The sequence below is a fragment of the Ranitomeya variabilis genome, chromosome 8, assembly GCF_051348905.1.
Source record: "Ranitomeya variabilis isolate aRanVar5 chromosome 8, aRanVar5.hap1, whole genome shotgun sequence".
Taxonomy (NCBI): Eukaryota; Metazoa; Chordata; class Amphibia; order Anura; family Dendrobatidae; genus Ranitomeya; species Ranitomeya variabilis.
The window spans coordinates 2,613,442-2,622,201 of record NC_135239.1 but is presented as its reverse complement, the minus strand read 5'-3'; positions in this window follow the sequence as shown (position 1 = coordinate 2,622,201).

Here is an 8,760-nt window from a genome sequence, read left to right as displayed (position 1 = left end):
GCAGAGGGTGTTGTAGGGGAAGATACAGTAGGGTCTCTGTCAGGGGTGGGATCCTGACAGAGGCTTGGCAACGAGAACGAACGTAACGGGACCGTGCCTGCTCCGGGTAGCGGCGGTGCCCAAGAAAGGATTAGAAGAGAGATAGATTGTGCTGAGTGAGAAACGGGATCACGCAAAGGAGAAATACCAGTAGGAGTCGTGCTGTAAGATCGAAGCAACATCCTACTGAGGCGCACTACCGGTGGCCGGAACGCCGAGGGAGTAGAATAACATTCAGCTTCAAGCAATACTCTAAACAGCGGCAGCACAGTCAGTCTCAGGCGGGCTGTCTAACTCAAATCACCTATGAAGTCTTGGGAGGCAATTGTGGGAGAGGGGCGTCTCTAGGGTCCCGGAAGAACTCCAGGCCTACCCGTCAAACGGGTGCCGTTCCTACCCGAACCTCAGGGAGGGACGGAGGATTAGCAGAACATCATCTAGTCGAGTTGTGAGGGAACTTAAGAAACAGACACAACAGTTGTGGGGTACTTTCCGTAAGCGCAGCAGGGAAGGACTACAACACATAGCGCTAGGGGGAAGGCACAGATTTCCTCCTGTGAAGAGAACTCTGGAAGTGTCATTGGACCGGCCGGACTTGCGCAGCCTGGTGAGCCGTATTCTGGATTGAGGACTCAGAGATCTTCAGTAAAGAGGTAAAGAGACTGCAACCTGGTGTCCTCGTTATTTACCGCGACCTGCACCCCACAACTGCACCGCTACACCACCACTTATTGCACCGGACGTCCCCCACTGACAGACAGGGCCACGGACCGGGTCTAGCCACCGTGACAACCCCAGGACTGAGACCCAGAGGCCCAGCTCCGGGTACCCCTCGGCCCTGCGGCGGTGTGGGGGCGCTCCACAAGCGACACAGTTCAGCTGGTATGAAAAAGTCTTCATTTAATATTTCCACAACGCGCTTCAACAGAATAGTTCCGTTTTCTTCAGGTGGCTGTTAACTGAAGAAGACAGCACATGGCAGCAAAGCACCTGACTTTGTTTGCCGAACCCCAGGCTCCAGGACCACAGTCTGCAGGTCACACCACTGTTTCTTCCACTGTTTTGCATAGAAGCCAATCCTCAGTACACCATTCATGTGAAGATGCCTCTATCCCTGTATCTGTTGTGGCCCACAGTCAAGCAGCACCATCATCAAGCCCATCCACGGCCTTGTCCCAGCACAGCCTTCAGTTGCCTATAACCCAGTCTTTGAAACACAAGCGGAAATACCCAGCCAACGCCCCACAGGCCATAGTCCTCAATACTAATATTTCTCTTCTGCTTGCGCTAGAAATGCTGCCTTTTAGGCTCATTGAGACGGAAGCTTTCCACAACCTGATTGCGGCGGCCATCCCAAGGTTCTCGGTCCCCAGTCGCCACTATTTCTCCCGGTGTGCCGAACTGACAATACAATACACCATGTGTCCCACATTACCTGTGCCCTCAACAATGCTGTTACAGGGAAAGTCCACCTAACCACGGACACATGGACAAGTTCTTGTGGGCAGGGGAGGTACATCTCACTGATGGCACACTGGGTTAACATAGTGGAAGCCGGGACCCAGTCGGACCTTGGGATGGAACACATCCTCCCCACGCCGAGGATTGCTCTCCCTACCTCAATCAGGGTTGCCCCCACAGTCTACAGCTCCTGCACCTCCTCCTCCTCTTCATCCTCCATCTCTGAAATCAACACATCGGTCAGAAGCTGGAAGCACTGCAGCACTGCCTCAGCCAACTGGCAACAGGCTGTGCTGAAGCTAATCTACATAGGTGACAAACTGCACAATTCAGAAGAGTTGTGGACAGCGCTGAAAGAGCAAATGTAGAAAAGGAAGCAGCATCCATTCCAGGTGAAGGATATATATAAAAAAAAAGTCTTTATTCCGCCATCACATCATACAACGTTTCGGCCATACATGGCCTTTGTCAAGTGACTTGACAAAGGCCATGTATGGCCGAAACGTTGTATGATGTGATGGCGGAATAAAGACTTTTTTTTATATATCCTTCACCTGGAATGGATGCTGCTTCCTTTTCTACATTTGTGAGTATTGGTCCTGTTGGATCCATGGACTTTGGAGCGTGCATCCTAGTCATCTGAGTGCTGTTGGTTGTTGCTTTTTTAACAAGCGCTGAAAGAGCAGTCAGATGTTTGGATGACACACCTACAGCTAGGCATAGTCGTGTGTGACAATGGCCGTAACCTGGTGGCAGCTCTGAGGCAAGGTGAGCTCACACACATACCTTGCTTGGCCCATGTGCTTAACCTCGTGGTTCAACGTTCTCTGAAAAGCTACCCGGAGCTGCCGGATCTGCTAGTGAAAATACGACGTCTGTCTGCCCATTTTAGAAAGTCCGCCACAGCTTCAGCTGCCCTTGCCGTGCTTCAGCAGCATTTGCAGCTTCCAGCTCACTGTCTGGTGTGTGATGTCCCCACGCACTGGAACTCTACGCTGCATATGTTGGAAAGGATTTGTGAGCAGAAGAGGGCAGTTGTTGACTACCAACATCAACAAGGCCATCGATATTCAGTTCAGAGTCCACACATAAGACCTCATTTGTCCGGATCTTGATGCCCATATCTTTTCCCCTAACAAAGATGGTTGCCGTACTGCGCACATGCGCAGTATATCCCCGGCTTGCTCGTGCCCCGGAAGGCATCCAAGAGGCTCAGTGTGGGTCAGTGATGTCACAGGAAATATTTTCCTTGACCCGCAGTGGCACCCTGATTGCCGGAAGTGACGCGGTTGAAGCCAGGGTCCCGCCTCTCATGCGCTCACATGAGGGCGGCATCATTAGAACTGGGTAAGGCTCCCCCTCTATATATTCTGTGACAGGTTTGGTGGACCACACAGCCCCCCTAGGAAGCAATATCACGCAAAATGCATGTCGGGGCTTTTGTTTAGCGTCCGCAGTTTGTGCCTCGTCCCCTGTCCTTTCACATACGGGTAAGCGCTAGCTTTTGCACTATTAGCAGCACTTTATTCCCCTATTAGTAGCAGCTTTGCCAGATGATGTTATACAGCTAAGTCCATATATATTTGGACAGAGACAACATTTTTCTAATTTTGGTTAGAGACATTACCACAATGAATTTTAAACAAAACAATTCAAATGCAGTTGAAGTTCAGACTTTCAGCTTTCATTTGAGGGTATCCACATTAAAATTGGATGAAGGGTTTAGGAGTTTCAGCTCCTTAACATGTGCCATCCTGTTTTTAAAGGGACCAAAAGTAATTGGACAGATTAAATAATTGTAAATAAAATGTTCATTTCTAGTACTTGGTTGAAAACCCTTTGTTGGCAATGACTGCCTGAAGTCTTGAACTCATGGACATCACCAGACGCTGTGTTTCCTCCTTTTTGATGCTCTGCCAGGCCTTCACTGCGGTGGTTTTCAGTTGCTGGTTGTTTGTGGACCTTTCTGTCTGAAGTTTAGTCTTTAACAAGTGAAATGCATGCTCAATTGGGTTGAGATCAGGTGACTGACTTGGCCATTCAGGAATATTCCACTTCTTTGCTTTAATAAACTCCTGGGTTGCTTTGGCTTTATGTTTTGGGTCATTGTCCATCTGTAGTATGAAACGACGACCAATCAGTTTGGCTGCATTTGGCTGGATCTGAGCACACAGTATGGCGGCTCTGAATACCTCAGAATTCATTGGGCTGCTTCTGTCCTGTGTCACATCATCAATAAACACTAGTGACCCAGTGCCACTGGCAGCCATGCATGCCCAAGCCATCACACTGCCCCCGCCGGGTTTTACAAATAATGTGCTTTGCTTTGGATCATGAGCTGTACCACGCCTTCGCCATACTTTTCTCTTTCCATCATTCTGGTAGAGGTTAATTTTGGTTTCATCTGTCCAAAGAATGTTCTTCCAGAACTGTGCTGGCTTTTTTAGATGTTTTTAGTAAAGTCCAGTCTAGCCTTTTTAGTCTTGATGCTTATGAGTGGCTTGCACCGTGCAGTGAACCCTCTGTACTTACTTTCATGCAGTCTTCTCTTTATGGTAGATTTGGATATTGATATGCCGACCTCCTGGAGAGGGTTGGTCACTTGGTTGGCTGTTGTGAAGGGGTTTCTCTTCACCATGGAGATTATTCTGCGATCATCCACCACTCTTGTCTTCCGTGGGCGCCCCGGTCTTTTTGCATTGATGAGTTCACCAGTGCTTTCTTTCTTTCTCAGGATGTACCAAACTGTAGATTTTGCCACTCCTAATATTGTAGCAATTTCTCGGATGGTTTTTTTCTGTTTTCAAAGCTTAAAGATGGCTTGTATCACCTGCATGGAGAGCTCCTTTGACCGCATGTTTACTTCACAGCAAAACCTTCCAAATGCAGCACCACACCTCAAATCAACTCCAGGCCTTTTATCTGCTTAATTGAGAATGACATAATGAAGGGATTGCCCACACATGTCCATGAAATAGCCTTGGAGTCAATTGTCCAATTACTTTTGGTCCCTTTAAAAACAGGGTGGCACATGCTAAGGAGCTGAAACTCCTAAACCCTTCATCCAATTTTAATGTGGATACCCTCAAATGAAAGCTGAAAGTCTGAACTTCAACTGCATCTGAATTGTTTTGTTTAAAATTCATTGTGGTAATGTCTATAACCAAAATTAGAAAAATGTTGTCTCTGTCCAAATATATATGGACCTAACTGTAGATTTACTTTGAATAGGCCAGTATACGCACTTTCCTTATATGCAATATAGGGGTTGTATATCAACTTCATATGTGCTAAGCATTTCACTAGTTCCCCATTTTATTACTATTGGGGTCAGTGGCACCTGTGTGGCCTGGCTCTTCTTCCTTTCCATTCCTCATGTTGTGGTTTTTTCAATGTTGTTGTTGTGCGTCGAGTTCATGCTGCTGCACAGGGGGAATCTTGAGCCATGTCCACTGTGGTCTCCCATGCTTCTCCAGCCACAGTGGAGCCTGCTCAGCAGAGATGTCGGTCACAGCGCCTGGCCAGGACAGATACTGCATGTTTGGTTACTGCTACCCTTCCAGGTTCAGCCATTATAACTAATGTGTCGGCGGTGAGCAGGCGCTCCTGGGACTAAGTCCTGCTTTTCCCCTCCTGAGCATGCCCAGGGGAAGACCTCTCATTGGAGGTCAAGGATCACACGCTCAGGTCCTGTAGCAGCACTTATTGGTCCACTAGGAAGGTCCTGAACTGCTACAGCTATAAAAGGTTTGCATGGCCATGCGCTAGTATCACTTGTGTTTGGTAGTTGCCAGTGGATATTTTGCCACACTGTATATAAGTATATATAAGGCAGCTAGCGTCAGTGCGGGCAATTAGCCTTGGCTTAGCATCTGGTTCCTTCATGTGTGTGGTTAGCAAAGAAGACTTCCAGAGCAAGCACAACTTTTAGTTAGGGTTTTAGTCCCTGTGTACAACGCGACTGTGAGGCAACAGAGCTCGCTTTCATTTCACACAGGGTGAAGTTTAACCCATGTGTGAGCGCAGTGTCCATCCGCCATTACTTGCAGCAGGTATCTCTGCACAGTGGACCCTGGCTGCAAACGTACCTCGTATCTATCACCCTATTACTTGGTGCGTTCCACTAGCCCTAACAGTATACTAGCGCCAGGGTCTGGCTAGTAATGGCGGATGAACAGCAACTGCTGCGGTACATCCAGCAACTGGAGGGCAGGTTGGTGGCTCTCGAGCGCACAACCTCAACTGTGGATGTTTCCGCCATAGCTGTTCAGGCTGCAGGCGTGGCTGCAGCAAGTTTGTCCACTGCCACCCCTGTTCCGACCTTATCTCGCCTCCCACTGCTAGATACTTTGGTGATAGTGCATCTTGTAGGGGTTTCGTGAGCCAGTAGGCAATACACCTCGAGCTCCTGGCTGCACGTTTTCCCACAGAGTGGGCAAAGGCGGGATTCATTATATCTCTTCTGTTGGACAGGGTGTTGGAGTGGGCTATGCCAGTGTGGGAGCGTGGTGATCATGTGATGCAGAGTGCTCCGCTGTTCTTGAGCACTCTGAAACAGGTCTTTTTGAGATCTCGAGTTACCCATGATACGGCACTCCAACTGTTGGCATTGACTCAGGGCTCGTCCATGGTCAGCCATTTTGCTGTCCACTTCTGGATGTTAGCATCTGAGCTGGAGTGGTCGGATAAAGCACTCATCCCTGCATTTTGGAGGGGCTGGCTGACCATGTGAAGGACGCTTTGGCCACTAGGGATATTCCCTCCATACTGGAGGAGCTAGTAGCTGTATCCACTCGCATTGTCCTCCATTTTAACGAGCGGAGGTTAGAGTGAGCCCAGTGTAGGCAGAGGTTTCGGCTGGCTCCCACCTTCACCAAACCTTTGGAATCTCCGGTCCAGGCTCCCGAGTCACATGAGGCCATGGAGGTGTCACGAGCGGGATCTAAGTCCCGGACAGCTCGTACACTCAAGATCTGTCATGTCTGCCGGCAGTCAGGACATCTTGCCACCAGATGTCCCCAGCGGTCGGGGAAACGTCAGTGTCTAGTGGTAGTAGGTGGAGGTACACTAGACACTGCGACGTTTGCCTCTAAACTGTCCTTTAAGGGGAAATTACCATAGGCTCATCCACTCATTCAGTAGAGCTTTGCGTGGATTCCGGGGCGGAGGGCAATTTTATGTCATCTGCCTTCGTCCAACGACACGCAATACCCCTGGTGATGCTCGCCAAACCAGTGACCATACGAGTGGTGAATGGGTCGACATTGCCCTCACAGATAACACATCAAACCATCCCATTTACTCTATCAATGTCGCCATCTCATCAGGAGATTATATCTCTGCTCGTCATTCCTGAGGTAATTGAAGAGGTCCTGTCAGAGATACATTGGCTACAGTACCAATCCCCTCATATAGAGTGGTCCACAGGCTGAATTTTGGGATGGAGTTAATCTTGTGGGGGTAGATGTCAGAGGGAATGCGTTCAGGTTGCAACTACTGAGGTACCTGCAGATCTTTCCTCTCTCCCCAAGCAGTATTGGCCCTATGCGGACGTGTTCTCCAAAAGGGCTGCGGAGACCCTTCCGCCTCACTGCCCCTATGACTGTACTATTGACCTCTTGCCTGGTGCTGAGCCTCCCCGGGGTTGAGTCTACCCATTGTCTCTCCCAGAGACGGAGGTGATGTCTCAGTACATCCAGGAGAATCTGGCAAGGGGATTCATTAGGAGATCAGTGTCACCTGCAGGGGCTGGGTTCTTCTACGTTCAGAAGAACGGAGAATTACGTCCATGCATAGACTGTCATGATTCCCAATGGCAGGGACATGGGCAAAAACGGACTAGCTCTAGGAAGATGGTATCTCAGGTAACCGCGATGCTGAACCTAACACGCAAATAAAAGTAGCCAGGGGGTGTGCCTACGTTGTATCCCTAGACACCTCGCGCCAGCCGGAGAGCTAACTACCCCTATAAGAGGAATACACAGACCTGGCTTGCCTCCAGGGAAACCCCAAAAGTTATAGTAGCCCCCCACATGTAATAACGGTTAGGTAAGAGGAAAACACAAACGCAGTATGAATATAGATTCAGCAAAGTGAGGCCCTCTGACTAGATAGATGAAAATACAAAAGAGTACTTTGCGGTTACCTCAAAACCCTAAGCAGCCATCCTGAAACCACCTTAACTCCGTTATCAACTCATGACACCGGAGTAGTAATTTCAGATCACTAGAGCTTCCAGCAGCACAAAAAATATAAATGCATGCTGGACAAAACAAACACAAAAAGCCAAAGATTTCAACTTAGCTGAATTGCAGACTTGGAGCAGGTAGCAAGCAACAGAGATGCTCTGGTAACATTGATTGCCGGCACTAGAGTGACTGAGAAGCCAGACTAAATAGGAAACTCCCAATTTCCTGATGAAAACAGGTGCACTGGAAACACAAGACCAAAGTCAACCAGTACCACCAGTAGCCACCAGAGGGAGCCAAAAACAGAATTCACAACAATAGACTACAGGGGTCTTAACGCCATCATTGTTAAGAACAAGTACCCATTGCCCCTGATATCTGAGCTTATTCATAGGTTTCGAGGAGCAAGGGTGTTTACTAAACTAGATCTGCTAGGTGCTTACAACCTGATTCGCATCCGTGAGGGGGACGAATGGAAGATGGCGTTTAGCATCAGGGATGGGCACTGTGAATACCTGGTGATGCCCTTCGGGCTCTGTAATGCCCCAGCTGTTTTCCAAGACTTTGTGAACGATATCTTCCGGGAAATGCTCTCCACCTCAGTTTTAGTCTATCTGGATGATATTCTCATCTACTCTCCAGATATAGACTCCCACCGGAGAGATGTTTGCAAAGTTTTCGACCTCCTACGAGCGAATTCCCTCTATGCCAAGTTGGAGAAGTGTGTGTTTGAGCGGGAGTATTTGCCTTTCCTGGGCTATATCATCTTGGCCCAAGGATTGGCTATGGATCCCGCCAACCTACAGGCTGTGATGGACTGGCAGGAACCCCATTCTCTAAGAGCGGTGCAGCGCATTATGGGGTTCATTAACTATTATCGCCAGGTAATTCCACACTTTTCAACTTTGGTAGCTCCTCTGGTTTCCCTCACCAAGAAGGGAGCTAATCCCAAATTGTGGTCGGAGGAGGTCTCCAAGGCCTTCCTCTCTATCAAGTCACACTTCGCTGGCACTCCCATTTTACATTGCCCCGATGTTGATAAACCATTTATCATGGAGGTGGATGCCTCTTC